The sequence below is a fragment of the Sorex fumeus genome, unplaced genomic scaffold (genome assembly GCF_029834395.1).
Source record: "Sorex fumeus unplaced genomic scaffold, SorFum_2.1 ptg000007l, whole genome shotgun sequence".
Lineage (NCBI taxonomy): Eukaryota > Metazoa > Chordata > Mammalia > Eulipotyphla > Soricidae > Sorex > Sorex fumeus.
The window spans coordinates 61,628,683-61,644,805 of record NW_026606064.1 but is presented as its reverse complement, the minus strand read 5'-3'; the positions used below and the strand labels follow the sequence as shown (position 1 = coordinate 61,644,805).

General features: G+C 42.6%; 1 protein-coding gene across 1 annotated transcript in view; it reads left to right on the top strand.

The window, feature by feature from the left end:
• Positions 1 to 220: 220 nt before the first annotated feature.
• APBB1IP (amyloid beta precursor protein binding family B member 1 interacting protein) overlaps positions 221 to 16,123 on the top strand; it is an 88,549-nt gene continuing 72,646 nt past the window's right edge. The window contains 1 exon segment of the mRNA XM_056107175.1: positions 221 to 268. The gene's annotated coding sequence lies outside the window, so the exon portion shown is untranslated.

Below are 16,123 nucleotides of genomic sequence, written 5' to 3'. Positions count from 1 at the left end.
TTTATGGCAGGAATAGAAAAAGTTTATTTTGTTGCAGCGGTCCTGGAAGTTGCGAGGCAGGAGCAGATAAGGGGAACTGAGGCGCGTCCTGATCTGCAGCGCCCCCGCGCGCGTCCCGGGGGCGCGCCCTTGCACCTCACGTCGGCGCGGCTGCGTGTGCAGGGCCCACCCAACTTCCTCCCGGGCGGCTGAGCCAGGGTGGAGCCCAGAACTTCGCGCCGCCGCGCCGCCAGGGTCCCGACGCCCGTGTCCCGGCAGAGCCGCCGAGGTAAGTCACGTCCGCCCCCCCGGAAGCGCTAGGCTGGCACGCGACCTCGTGTCGAGCCCGTCGGGTCGCCGGCGGGGAGCCAGGGATGCAGGTCCAGCAGCCGCTCTGGGTCCACAGCGCATCCTCTGGGTCTCCTCAGCTTATTTGCACACTTTAACTCAGATCTCTGAGAGTCCGGGGCTTGGGAATTGGGTCTAGGTTTCCCAGCCTTCTCTTCCATCAGCTTTGACTGATTCTCCTGCTTAGAAAAAAATGCTACTTAGAAAAAAAACGCTGCGGGGGCGGGAGGTGGGGGGGTGGGGACGGCGGTGGCCTCAGCCGGGAATCCCAGTGAACCTCGACCTTGCCAGCAGGTCCAAGAGCCCCCAACCCCGACCTACTACTCCAAAAGGGGGGGTTAGGTCATTGTGGATTGAGTGCCTCCAGGCACGAGAGTTTTAAGGATCTGAAACTTCTGAGTTTCCCCACTCTTTAACCGGAAACCCCATGGTCTTGAGAGAAACCTGGCATTTTCTGACATTAATGGAGAAGCAATGTTCCTATGTTGACTTTTTCAGAGATACACTTTTTTATTTACAGCGTGGTGTAAAATGTTACTAAATGTGTTCTCACTTTATGATGTCACGGCTGGAAGTTGATTGCACTACAATAAAGGCATTTTCTATTTAAAAATAAAAATTTAAAAAAAATTATATTGAACTTTCAGGCTGCTGCTGCTACTTTCCCCGCCAAGTTTATTGATCTTTTTTGTTTTAAGTTAAGATAGAGGCTAGATTTGAACAGCAAGCACTGGGATCCTAATTTAGTGGGGGGAATGAATGAATAGTGCTGCAAGAAGGAAAGTGTTAGTTGGTATGTGAGTTTATGAATGCTGAGTTCTTCTAAACACCTTGCTCAGAACATCTCTTTATTTTCCATTGAGGAGGTCTTTTTTTCTCCTCCCTAGCATTGTAGAAGCTAAATGTGCATTTCCTAGTGCCTTGGAGGGCAGAGTGATCTAATTTTTTTTTCCCTTTCTATCATGAATTTAAGAAGTGGAATGGAGTTAAGGGAAAGAGCACATGAGTTTATCGTTCCCCAGATGATGATGCATTCTGTTAACAACGTGACCTAAATAAAGACATGGTAGTTTCAAATCCTGAATCTGGGGCTGGAGTGATAGCACAGTGGGTAGGAAGTTTGTTTGCCTTGCACCCAGCTGACTGAGGTTCGATTCCCAGCATCCCATATGGTCCCCTGAGCACCACCAGGAGTAATTTCTGAGGGCTGAGCCAGGAGTAACCCCTGTGCATCACCGGGTGTGACTCAAAAAAGCAAAAACAAACAAACAAACAAACAAAAAACTGGATCTCCAAATCGAAATTACAGAGTGGAAGGGCCCTGTAAGCATTTGCTCTGGTCTTATTCAAACACTGGGTCCACAGTGGGGAGAGTAGCTGGGAAGTCTGACTGCTAAGAAATCTTATGTAATGATAGTTCCTCTCAGCTCAAAGTGTTGTGAAAGGTTTAATGTAGAGTCAGTGCTGCTTAAGGGTGTGTGTATGTGTGTGCAGCACATAGGGAACTTGCCTTGTATGTGGTTGATCCTTGATATCCCATATGGTCCCCCAACCCCCAGCAAGAGTGACTCCTGAGCACTTCCAGAGTAAGCCCAAACAACCAAGTTGCTTAAACCTTCCTGGACCTCGGGTAGCTTATTGGTTAAGAGATACTTAACTACAGTTATGTCTGTCACTAAAATGGCAACGGAGAAATGGCTGTAGTGCTTTGGATTTGTCCTCTGTGGAATATTAAGTTAGAACTGCAGTTCACTACCCAAAATGGGGAAAACAATGATAATATGTTTTTTTAGATTATGAAATAACCCTTTTGAGGCCTTTCTGTTTCAGAACATTTCCTCTAAAAACTCCATTTCTGCCTATATGCAACATGGCAAATTTCCATCCTGGTGAAAATCTGATGAATGAGGTAGTAGCACTGTAGCACTGTCCTCCCATTGTTCATTGATTTGCTCAAGCGGGCACCAGTAACATCTCCACTGTGAGACTTTTTTTGGCATATCGATTACGCCACGGGGAGCTTGCCAGGCTCTGTCGTGCAGACGGGATACTCTCTGTAGTTTGCCTGGCTCTCTGAGAAGGACGGAGGAATCGAACTCGGGTGGACTGCGTGCACGTGGCTGACCTGGGTTGGATTCCCAGCATCCCATATGGTCTGCTGTGCACCGCCAGGAGTAATTTCTGAGTGCAGAGCCAGGAGTAAGTAATCCCTGTACATCGTGCATTGTGCATAGTGCTGCATCCTGCATCGCAATCTGTGACCCAAAAAGCAAAAAAGAAAAAAGAAAAGATTACTAGGAGATCTTCCCTAGGGAGGGCTTTCATCAAGGGTGTATTGCTTTCTCTTTTGTAACTTTGTAACCGCAGGTGTCCTACGGCAGCTCAGGGAGGACAAAAACCAACCCGGAGCAGAAGGGCAAAAGCTAGCTTGATCTTGAATTTCAATACAAATACCTGCCGAGAAAGAAGGGCCTCCTTCTGATCTTTGGGGTTTTAAGCATGAAAAGTTACCACAGGGATAACTGGCTTGTGGTGGCTCAGCGTTCATAGCGATGTCGCATTTTGATCCTTCCTTGGATGTCAGCTCTTCCTATCATTGTGAAGCAGAATTCACCAAGGGATGTGTGTGTGTATATATATATGTACATATATATATATATACACATACATATATACATATATATAATAACTTATGTATATAACTTTATATATATATATAAAATAAATTCTTAGTACCTGTACTTAAAACCATAATGCCCAGAAGGAAGAGAACGAGAGTGGGGAGAGAGAGGGAGAGACAGAGAGAGAGGAAAGAAGAAAATTGTTTCCATAGAGGTAGGCTGGGGGATGGAGGACAGGTGGGAAGGGTAGCGGGAGGGAAACTTGGGACATTGGTGGTGGGAAATGTACAGTAGTGAAGGGATAAGTATTGGAACATTATATGACTTAATCCAAAGTGATTATATAAGACCTAAACATTCATTAAAAGTCTGTCACTTCTGGCTATTTACTATTTATATTTTGGAGGTGCCACACCTGATGCTGCTCAGAGGATCTTACAGTGCAAGGAAAGAAAATGTATCTTCTGGCTCTTTGATCCATCATTCTAGTCCCTCCACCGGTTGTTTATGTTATTTTTATTTTTTTTTTTTTTGCTTTTTGGGTCACACCAGACAATGCTCAGGGGTTGCTCCTGGCTCTGCACTCAGGAATTACTCCTGGCTGTGCTCAGTGGACCATATGGGATGCCGGGGATCCAACCCAGGTTGACCGTGTACAAGGCAAATGCCCTACCCGCTGTACTATCGCTCTGGTCCCACCACCGGCTGTTTAAATGAAGAACATAGTAATTAGAATGTTGACAGTGAGGATGATAACTATTGGTTTATGCTTGTATCATTCATACCACTTAATATGCATCACACATGTCACACACTATAGGAGCACTTTCAAGCGCCATCTCATGAAGAAGGGACTATGGAGCATGGTGACAGACACTGGTGCAGATAAAACCGACCTTGCATAGTGGCCCAGAAACGAAGCCTCACAAGAGGGAGTATCTGGGCAAAGTTGGCAAGAACAGGGTGTCAGCTGGCACCGGGTGTTTGGCCTTGAACCTCATTTGACCTCCTAGTTACATGAGCCCTAGACACAGAAACTGTCATGTATGCTTAGCAAGTTATCCTAACTGTAGCATCTAACCTTGATTGGGATTGAACTGGGGCAAAGCAGAATTGGAGAGGCTATAGGCCAATAATGCTAAACTTCATGTGATTGGACTTTCTTATAAACCGAGACCCTCTATAACATATGTGTGTATTTGGCAATAAGGTGAACAGCCATCAGCTGCTCCTGGAGGGTGTTTCATCGTGTACCCATTATCCTTTGCCCACATCTACCCAGACTCGATGCACAACGTGCACCATTGGAGGAAAGGTGTTCCCCAACAAGGGACAGTTTTCACTGCTATGAAGAAATACAGGAGATGGGACCGGAGACAGTACTGCGGTTAGGCACTTTTCTTTCATGCTACTGACCTGGCTTTGATCCGCGTCACCCCGAGCTCTGCTAGGTGTGATCCTTGATTCAGTAACGGGAGTAAACCCTGAATACAGCACACTAATCCCTGAGAAATTCCCCCAAAAGAAATATCAGAACATTTAATAATTTTGCTATTTTTAATGTAGGTAATATCTTCCAAATCCAACTTACACTTCCACACATTTCTGTGTGGAGCAATCTCAGTTCAGGTGTTCAATAGCTACATGTGACCATCACAATAGATCTTTGTAGATATTGTAGGTATTGTGTATCAACTCTTATGTCTGTTGGTGAACTACGTACGTAGAGGATAGCAGATGAATTCTGAAATAAGCTAATAGGAAAATGGAGGGAACATCAATTTCTATTAGCATGAGCACTATCCCTAGAATCCAACTTTATTGACAAAAAAACCAATGTCATATTGTTATTCCTTTAAAATTTTTTTCCTCCTTCTCCCCCTACCTTACTTGTTTGGGGTTTTTTTTGGTTTTTGTTTTTTGGGGGGTTGTTTTGGACTTACCTGTGAATAAAAAGAATGGAAATCAATCTTGGTGCAGTGAACCCTAAACCCACATCCTGCGAAATTTGATACGTTGCTCTTGGCAACAGTGGTTGACAGCTCTTTTCTTTTTCTGTTTTTTTACTCCCACCGATAGTTTACAAACACATCATACTCTTAGCAACAGTTCCTCACTCTGTGATGGTTTGCATCTCCAGAAATGCATCTTCCTTTCAGAGGCGGGGAGCAGGGATAAAATTAGGACATGGTGTCAGAAGCTGTGGGGATGGACCCAGCATGATTTTGATGCAGTTCCTCTCTTGTTCAGAATGATTAACCATCTTTGTCTTTGAGACGTCCGTCTTGCATGCAAATGTCCTTTTTGGTGACTCATCTTTTAAAAACTGTCTGGTTTATGCATAAAATGATCAAATGCTCAGATAAAATGTCTGAGTATCTGTCTGACCCAATCTCAAGATTCACAGATATGCACAAGTGACCAGTCAGTGTGTGTGAGACAGAGACAGAGTTGAAATTGGTTTCCAGGGATGGTTTTAGAGGGAGAACATTATAATAAAATGGTCATGATGAATCTGTCAATAACAGCTGGTATTGGTATCACTAACATCAATTTATATGTGCACACATAAGAAACACTTTATTATCACCCTCTCTATGAGGAAGGGACTTTTCTCATTGCCATATTTGAAATGAGGAAATTAAACCAAAGACAGACAATATCTGCCCAGGATCACCCAACAGCTAAATATATTTACTAAGCACATGGCATGTTTCACAATCTCAATAAGATTCAATGCCTGAATGCACAGTGTCATGTAAAGACACATCAATAAAATTAGAGTGAGGCGTGTCGCCACTGTAACAAAACTACTACAGTGTCTACCTCCTTATCACAGTTCATGTTTTCAGAAAACAACGTGATCATGAGCTTGAGCCTTTGAGCTCGACCTAGATGCAGTGCTCTCTACCACTGACTTGAGCTGATGTGAATTATTTCATTTTTCTAGTCTGAATCGTACAACCTTTAAAATTGGGGAGAATGTAATAGTGTCATAGAATTGTTTGGAGAATTGAATGGGAAACTGCTGGTGCCTGAGTTGTAGTAACTGTTTCCTAGTTGTAACTCTTACCATTCTTATTTTACAGTGGGGACTAATATATCATTTTATCCAATCGATTTTCTCAGTGCCACCAAACCACACTGCAGCACACTGAGAGAGTTGGAGTATCAGTCTTTCCCCCCCAGCAGCAGCTGAGAAAACTGTTCAGGGACAGGTACCATCAGACTGAATGAGAGCTGGCTAACCAATGTTTCTAAATCTGCTGCTAAAACACTGGAGATGCCCCCAGTGGGTCATGCGTGGGCCTGGTGTTGAGAGTAGGACTGAGTTTCATGGAGAAAATTGAAAAAAATAACTTGTGTTATTTTTGTGTGTAAGAAACTTTGTAAAAGGGCAGGGGCAGGGCTGAGTACAGTGGGTAGGGCATGTGCCTTGCATACGGCTGATCCAGGTTCGATCCCCCGCATCCCATATGGTCCCCCAAGCACCTCCAGGTGTAATTCTGAGTGTAGAGCCAGGAGGAACTCCTGAGCACTGCCAGATGTGACCCCAAATGTCAAAAGAAAAAAACAAAAGAAACTTTGTAAAGGAGAAGAGAAACTACTTTCTTTCTTATTTTGAGGGGGGATTCACACCTGACAATGCTTACTCCTGGCTCTGCACTCAGGAATTACGCCTGGTGGTGTTCGGGGGACCATATGTGATGCCAGGAATCAAGCCCCGGGTCAGCCATGAGCTATTGGTCTGGGGCCTGGGTGGCAAAACTTTGTGCTGCTCAGGAACTGCAGCCAAATGTCAGAGGAAGTTCAAGTTCTTTGCCAGTAGGCTGGAGAGATAACACAGAGGGTAAAGCCTTTGCCACACATCCAGCTGTGCTAAGGGCTTACTCCTAGCTCTGTGCTAAGGGCATAATCCTGGCTCTGTATTTTGTAAACATATAATTGTGAAAGAAAGAGTCAGTATGATTCTCCTGTAAGCCAATATTAATACGAACAGATTCCAGGTCAATTTATTATTGCTCCTGCAGAGAATTTATTATTTGCAGACTTCAGCAAAACTGATTTAGATTGAATCCCTCCATACCAAGTTTAATGATCAACATGACATGGAAATCAAACTTTGTTGAAAATACATAACACACAAAACCACAACAACAACCCCAAACCTCAAGAACTTCAAACAACCAAATCAGCAGGTACAGAGTAAACTTCCAGAGGTTGTAGTTCATCTTACAATGACCATGTCATTGTAAACAAAAATGCCCACTTTTAAAATGATGATACATTTATAGAACTTAACTCATGACTATTTCAATAAGCTAGCAATATACTGTTTTTTCTTAGCATTATGTTTGTCTTTTAGCAAAGGTGTTTTGTTTTTTGTTTGATCATGGGCCTATTTTGCTGCTACATATGAATGATTTTGTATCTGTTTACTGAATATGCAGAGAACTCTAATCATATTACAGAAAAAGAAAGAGCTTTTTTTTTAATTATTTTTTTCCCTATTAGTCTGCTGTCTGCGCCAGAGGATAGTACAGCAGGCAGGGCACTTGGCTTGCATGCAGCCAATGCAGGATCTCTCCACTGCACCACATAAAGTCTCCTGAACCCCCACCAGGAGTGATCTCTGAGTGCAGAGCTAGGGGTAAGCCCTGAGCACTGCCAGGTGTTTCCCCACCTCCCACCCCACTGTAGCACTGTAGCACTGTAGCAATGTCTTCCCGTTGTTCATCGATTTGCTCAAGCGGGCACCAGTAACATCTCCATTGTGAGACTTGTTGTTACTGTTCTTGGCATATCAATTACGCCAGGCTCTGCCGTGTGGGTGGGATACTCTCTGTAGCTTGCCGTGCTCTCCGAGAGGGACAGAGGAATTGAACCCGGGTCGGCCACATGCAAGGCAAACGCCCTACCTGCTGTGCTATCACTCTATTTAGTTATTTGTGGGGAGTTTGGGCTGCACCTCATGGTGCTTAAGAAATATTCCCTCATCAGTGCTCAGGGAAGCCTGAGATGGAAACGAACCCAAGGCTCCAACATGCAAGGGCTGCATTCTAGTCCTCGGTACTATTATACTGCCCTGCTATTTTTGTAAACATATAATTAGGAAACAAAGAGAAAAATATGAATAGACTTTCCTAAAAATGACATAGGAGGGGCTGGAGCAATAGTACAGCAGGGAGGGTGTTCGCCTTGCTCACGGCCTACCCAGGTTCAATCCCCAGCATCCCATATGGTCCCCAAGCATCGCCAGGAGTAATTCCTGAGTGCACAGCTAGGAGTAATCCCTGAGCATTGCTGGGTGTGACCCCCCCCCCAAAAGAAAATAGGAACAATGACATGAAAAGATACTCAGTTCATCTTTAGATATAAGAGGAATGCAAATGGAAACTGTGATAAAGTATCAATTTCCACTCATTAGGAAGGCTGTCAGCAAAAGACCACATAGGTATTCATGAGGATATGGAGAATCTGAATCTTCCTGTATCGATAGTGGGATGTAAAATCATGCCACAAGTTTGGCAACGTCACCCCACTAATTCTCAAAAAAGCAAATACAAAACAACCTTCTGGTTAACTCAGCAGTTCCATTCCTAGGAATTCTGAGAGATAAAAACATATATCCATGCAAAAACCTGTACCCAGGTGTTCATACCAGCTTGATACATAGTGACCCCCAAGTGGAAACAACCCCAATATTTATCAGCTGGTGAATAAATTAGTATACAGTGAAATTTCAATGCAGACCAATATTCAGCAGCAAAAAAGAAATGTTTCTGTTCCTGTGTGGATAAACTTTGTAAGTTTTATGTTAAGAGAAAGAAGCTAGACAGAAAAGATCACCTTCAGTGTTTTTGCCTAGGTGAAATGTTCAGAATAGATTAATCTAGAAAGAGAGAAAATAGACTATTGGTTGCTTAGATCTGGGAAGGGGAGAAAAGTGAGTGACTAGTGGGCTTGGGCTTCTTTTAGCAGAGAAAAAGCCACTCTGAATTTATATTATGGGGATGGTGGTACAACTCTGTGAATTTATACTATCAATCACTGAAGTATAAAATGTTTTTTTAAAATAAAGATTATAGAATACTTTATGTTTTTATTATTAGCTTTTGGGGTCACACCCAGCAGTGTCCAGGGGCTACTCCCAGCTGTATGCTCAGGGCTTACTCCTGGCAGTACTTGTGGGTCCCTGTGCCAGGGATCAATCCCAGGGCCCCCCACATGTAAAGTATGTGCTCAGTCCCTTGAACCACATCTCCAGCCCTTTATGCACTTCAAATGGGTGAGTTGGATGGTGTGTAAATCACATCTTTGTAAAGATATTTTTAAATATTGAGCCACTGCCTTGCATGTGGCTGACCCAGGTTTAATAATTCCTCATTCTCGGCATCTCTTATGGTCCCTGAGCACTGCCAGGAGTAATTCCTAACTGTAGGGTCAGGAGTAGCCCTTGAGGCCCAAACCCTCACTCCAAAATAAAATTCAATATTGAGTCCAGGTATTTATGTTCAAGGTACTCCTCTAACCCCCGGGAAGATGAAAAGATGCAATAGAAGCCAACCTAAGTGCATACAGCGAAAACACTTGCAGTGCCATGGGATCATAAAGAAAATGTGTTAGGCCAATCAGGTCGGTTTTATAGGGAGAACAGGGTGGCTTGAGAGATCACGTTGGCAGAGACTAAGACATGGTAAAGATGGGAGTTGGACTGTGGAGGCATAAAAAGGCCCATTAGTGGGTGTAAGATGATGCCTTTAACCCCCATCCTTAACTCCATCCTCTGCATGTGGATTAGGTAGTTGATGGTGAGTCCCTGAGTAGAATACAGCAGCTGAGCATGGAAGAGGAGGTTGCAGGGGAACATGGAGGGGCAGTGGTTAAACTGATGCTGGGATTGTCATGAAGAAATACCCTACCGAAAACAGGAAGCTAGCTTCTGGGGGACTCTTAAAGTGAGGCGAGAGATGGACACAGATAAGCTTAACTTCATGCGGTTATAAAACAGAGCAGAGAGGATCTACCCTGAAGATAATCTGAATCCCTGCTTAAATAATTAAATTTATTGCCCCCCTTTTTTTGCATTAGAAGGTAAATGCAGCTACTCCTTTATTCATACTTATGAAATTATGTATTTTTTCACCACCTTAAATACCTTTGGATAACAGGAAGATGAAAGAAATGGAATACATAAGAATTTAGTAAAGGCCTTGGAGGTTTGACTGAGAAACTTGGAGGTTTCACTGAAAACTTATCTAGAAAAGTCCAGAAACAAAGAAATACAAGTACAGTTTCACAGTTTTTTGGTGCCCTTATCACTGATGAACCTAGCCACATCTTCATATATTTTCTTCTACATCAAGGCATCAACATATATAATATTCTGAATAAGTTATTAGTGGTAAAGTAGGTACAAAAGACTATAAGTGTTTCACAACTTTTTTTCCAACGGTGACCCCCTTTTGACCTTCCTGTGGCTCCCAATCTTACTGGGTGGGCCCCTAGTTTCATGCTGTGCCTCCCACACCCCATTAACGTAATTTTCACTGTGACTCCTTGAAATGTCCTGTGTGGGCCCCCCAGATGAGGAACAGTGAACTCTAATATGCCAGCAAAACAAAATAAGACTATTTCATTTTATTTTTCCATTTTGGATAGAACAGAAAGCACAAATGTTTTTAGTAGTCTTGAATATATTTCTACATTCTGATACATTCCATTATCTTTATCCCTCTATACTTTTACTGTCTTGCTTTAACTTTTGTCATTGTGGAAATCTCACATTTTCCTCCAAAATTTTCTTTAAATTACGACTTTGGTTGAAGTGAGTGTGTGGGTATGGTGGCAGAAGGTGTGGGGGAAAATGTATTTTCTATGGAGTTTTAAATTTTCTTTTGAATTTTTTTCCTCTAGTCCTAAAATTGTTAGTGAAATTTTCTTTAAGATTCTTTAAATTTCATTTACTACTTTGTTCATTAGTATTTTAATATTTTGGACAGGTAAATAGGCTAAATGATTTCTCTTTGGGAGCTTATTGCTATATGCATATGCATATGATTTGCTTTTAATAGATATCTTATATTTTCAATATTAGATATTTTTTACATACATGATTTTTTTTTGCTTTTTTGGGGTAATACCTGGCAATGCTCAGGGCTGACTCCTGGCTCTGCACTCAGGGATCACTCCTGGTGGTATTCATGGGACCATATGGGTTGCTGGGACTCTAACCCGGGTCGGCCACGTGCAAGGTAAATGCCCTGTATATACTGTACTGTAAATATTATTAAAGTACCTGCTGTACTATTGCTCCAACCCCTGACATACATGATTTTTAAGAAACCTTAATAATGTATTTATTCCCACTAATCAGGTCAGTTTAGAGAGGAATTGTTATGGTTGCTATGGTCAGAATTTATAAACCAAATACTTAGTACTATTTTTATGTAGTTTAGTCTCCAAAATTTGTGTATATATAATATATTCTTGACTAGAGATTTTAATGATGAATCATTTCTGAACCAAGACAAATAATGCTAAATCCTTAATTGCAATTATTGCCTCCAGAGAAATAAAGAAAAAAAATTAGCTAGTGGCAAGAAAAAACTCCCTGGAAAGTTACTGAGCATAACAACAAAAAATAAACAAATAAAATGCCCTTTTTATGAGCCAGAGAGATAGTACATGGATTAAGATGCTTACCTTGCAGGCTGCTGACTCCATTTATTTCTGGCACTGCATATAGTTTCTGAACACCACCAGGAGTGATCCCTGAGCACAGAGCAGGAATAAGCACTGAGCACCACACCAATCAGTTTCTATCTGTTTATCTGTATCTATCTTTTTTTGCATGCTGTGGATCTGACTTAGTAGTAAAGTACATTCCTTGAATATTTGAGGTTCTGAATTCAATTACTGGTACAGCAAAAACAAACAAGCAAACAGACAGGGACTGAGGAAATAACTGAATGGTAGAGCACATGCCTAGCACATATGAGACCCTGAGTTCTGTCCCTACTACTGTAAGGTTGATTGACCTCTGCCAAGAATGGCCCTATTGAAATTGTCTGGCATAGAGGCAAGGGGAGGATGGGATGGGGTGGGGGTGGGATACTGGGGACATTAGTGGTGGAAAATGTGCACTGGTGGAGGAATGGGTTTTTAATCATTGTATGACTGAAACTCAAACATCAAAGCTTTGTAACTACATCTCACTGTGATTCAATAAAAATTTTAAAAAAAAAGAGTGACCCAATTTTAATTTAATTTAAAAATATGCCATTTTAAAATTAGTCACAGAAAGATATGGTTACCAGAAGGGTGAACTATAAAGGATGGCAGGGTGGAGGTCATTCTGATGATGGAAGGGCACTACAACCTTGGTCATCGGTGTGGTGAGTCTTAGACACCTAGACCATGTGATGCATAGAGAGTGCAAACCAGTGATAGCCAAAGCAAGAAAACCCAATAACTAATTTGAAAAATTAGTATTTTTTAATAAAAAGAGGCATCCTGAAATCACCCAATTAGACACAATATGCAAAGGGTAATTTTAGTTCTCCACGTTTTCCTTACTAAGAAAATTTAAAAGTCTAGACCCAAAATAAGAGGATAAGGATCTATCACAAAAGCTAGCTTTCTATGTCAAGTTCCCCTCCAGTTGACCCTGGTGGAGTTTCAGAGCAGGAACTCACAGTACAGAGGGGTGAAGTAGGAAAGAGTCTCTTATTTATTTCTGGCACTGCATATAGTTTCTGAACACCACCAGGAGTGACCCCTGAGCACAAAGCAGGAGTAAGCACTGAGCACCTTTTTGTGAGCAACCCATAGAGTGGAATGAGAAAAAATATTTGTGAACCATGTACCAAATGAAGAGTTTAAGTATATAAAGAGCTTATATACTTTCATAACAGATGCAAACAATCCAGTTAAATGGGCAGAAGATCAGAATAGACATTTTCCCCAAAATATGCAAATGACCAACAGGGGCCCTGAGAGATAGTACAGAGGGTACGGTGCCGGCCTTGTGTCCGGGTTTGATCCCCAGTGTCCCATAGGTTCCCCGAGCTCAGTCTAGTGATGTCCAAAACCCAAAATAAAACCATAAATATTGCAAAAATAGCCTCTCATTGGGCTGGAGAGGTAGTACAGTGGGTTAGATGCTTGCCTAGCATGCAGCGAACCAGGGTTCAGTTCCCATCATCTCATATGGTCCCTTGAGCTCCAACAGGTGTCATTCCTGAGTGCAGAGCTAGGAGTAACCCCTGAGCACCACCAGGTGTGTCCCCTACCTGACCCCTGCCAAAAAGAAAAAAAAAACAGCAGAATCACTGTCAAAATAAAACTTTGAGCTATAACAGATTTTGGTAAGGATGTGAAGAAAAAGGAACTCTTGTGCACAGTGAACGAGAATGTAAATTTGTGCGGTCACTGTGGGAAAGAGTATGGAAGTGTTCCTCAAATGTTTAAAATAGAACCGCCAGATGGTCCAGCAATTCCAGTAGGCCCATGTCAAAACATAAATAAAAGCAAGTTCATGATCACAATCACAATCATCCTGTTGTTCGTCGATTGTCTCGAGCAGGCCCCAGTAATGTCTCCTTCGTCCTAGCCCTGCGATTTTTTTAAAAAAGTGCCATATTCAAGGCTCTTTCAGAGTTAGGAGAATGAGACCCATCATTGTTACTGGTATTTGGCATATTGGGTACACCACGGGGAGTTTGCCAGACTCTGCGGTGTGGGCAGGTTACATTTGGTAGCCTGCCAGTTTGTCCAAAGTAAGAATGAGATAATAAGGTGCTGTGCGGCCGCATGCTTCCAGGAGCTGGGTTTTATAGTCTCTGGGTCTTGGCCATTGATGGGATTACATGGCACCAGGGGGCCACTTGGTGGGTGTGACCCCTGCCTACTGGAAGATGGAGGATCTGGGTGGAGGATGCTCAGCGTCAATCCAAGCAGGCTTGGAGATCTGAGCTCCGGGACCTGCATGCCTTTGTTCCTCTGCCAGTACCTTCATGCGTGTGGAGAGTGGTCTCAGGATGGTTGTGGCTGGTTCTGGAGGTCTTTGGCTGCCGGAGCTCTGCTCAGGGCAGGAAGGGAAACTCAACCCGCCCCCCTCCAAGGGGCCCCGGCAAGGACAGCCAGGTGCAGGGTGGAGGATCCTCAGCCCTGATCCGAGTTATCACAGACATACTTACACTCTCATGTTCATTGAAGTATTATTCTCAAAAGCCTAGATATGAAACCAAATATCCACTAACAAAAAATGAATAAAGGTAGGGTACACACTCACTAGAATAGTATACAGTCAGGAAAAAGGAAAATTCTCCATTTGTAACACCGTGGACAACAGGAGTGATCCTTAGGGCTGGACATATAAGCAGATAGTGTGCTTGCCTTGCTTGTGGCCAACCTGGGTTCAGTCCCTGGTACCCCTTGTGTTCCCCCCAAGCTTTCCAGGAGTGATCCCCGGACACTGAACTAAGAATTGGCCTTGAACTCTGCTGGATGTAACCCAAAAGCAAATAAAAGCAAAAAAATTAAAATATGAGTTATCCTTGAGGGCATTATGATAAATGAGATGTCAGAAAAATACTATATGGAGAGAGAGAGAGAGAGAGAGAGAGAGAGAGAGAGAGAGAGAGAGAGAAGAAAAGTTCTGCCGTGGGTGAGACTGGGGACTCTGGTGGTGGGAAATGTGCACTGGTGAAGGGTCAGGTGTTGGAACATTGTCTGACTGAAACCCAATCATGAACAACTTTGTAACTGTATCTCACTGTGATTCTATTTTAAAAAATAATAAAAATTTTCAAAAAATTTAAAAAAAAGAAGCTAAAAAAGAAAAAGAAAAATACTATATGGTCTTCCTTATATGTGAAATCTGCAAAATCTATTAAACTGGTAAAAAACAGAGACCAGAATGCTAAAGTTCTTTTGGTTGATGGGATAGGGAAATGAAAAAATATTGGTAGGATGTTTGCCTTGCACGCAGCCAGCCCGGCCAAGCTGGATTCGATTCCTCTGCCCCTCTTGGAGAGCCCCACAAGCTACCGAGAGTATCTCACCTGCACAGCAAAGCCTGGCAAGCTACCTGTGGCGTATTCAATATGCCAAACACAGTAACAACAAGTCTCACAATGGAGATGTTAGTGGGCCGGCTTGAGCAAATCCATGAACAACAGGAGGACAGTGCTACAGTGCTACAGTGTTACTCTTTTAACAAATATATAAATTAGACCTAAAGATCTAATGAGGAAGATATAGTCATTTTGATTAAAAACTTCATAGTTGCTTCAAGATACCAGATCAGTTGTTCTTATCACAAAAATAAATAAAATGATAGCTATGCAAAGTGATAGAGGTATTTTTTGACACTATGGTGGAAATTATAGTGCATTATATAAATGTATCAAGTCAACACACACTTTACATGTACATAAATTTGTCTTAATTATGTCACTGTCACTGTCCTCCCGTTGTTCATCCATTTGCTCGAGTGGGCCCAGTAACGTCTCCATTGTGACAATTGTTACTGTGTTTGGCATATCGAATACAGCACAGGGAGCTTGCCACACTTTGCCGTGTGGGCGAGATACTCTCGGTATCTTGCCGGGCTCTCCGAGAGGGGCGGAGGAATCGAACTCGGGTTGGCCATGTTGGACGCTTGCAAGGCAAATGCCCTACCTGCTGCACTATCGCTCCAGCCCTTAATTATGTATCAATTTAAAATATTACATATATGATGCATATATCAGTGGTTGAACATATGCATATATGTGTGCATTAACCTTAGTTTTGATAGTATACGTTTGAGTCATTTTTATGAACTTGGAACCAAATATGACTATTAACTATTTTAAATTATGGAGGAGAGAGGAAGTAAAAAGAGGTATTCTGATTCTGGAAGTAACATAGGACCATGGATTAAGGATCTTGGACCAACCTACAGTGTAGAGGTAAAGTATCTGTGTATATCTAAACCACTAAAAACTACCCCAAGCATGGGGCCCAAACTACAATAACTAAAGTTTAAAACAAGCCAAAACTGTACTACAGTGAACAAAGCACTTGCCTTGCCTGCGGTCAACATGGGTTCAACCCCTTGCATCACATATGGTCCCATGAGCCCACCAGTAGAGCTCTCTGAGCACAGAGCCAGTAGTAAGCCCTGC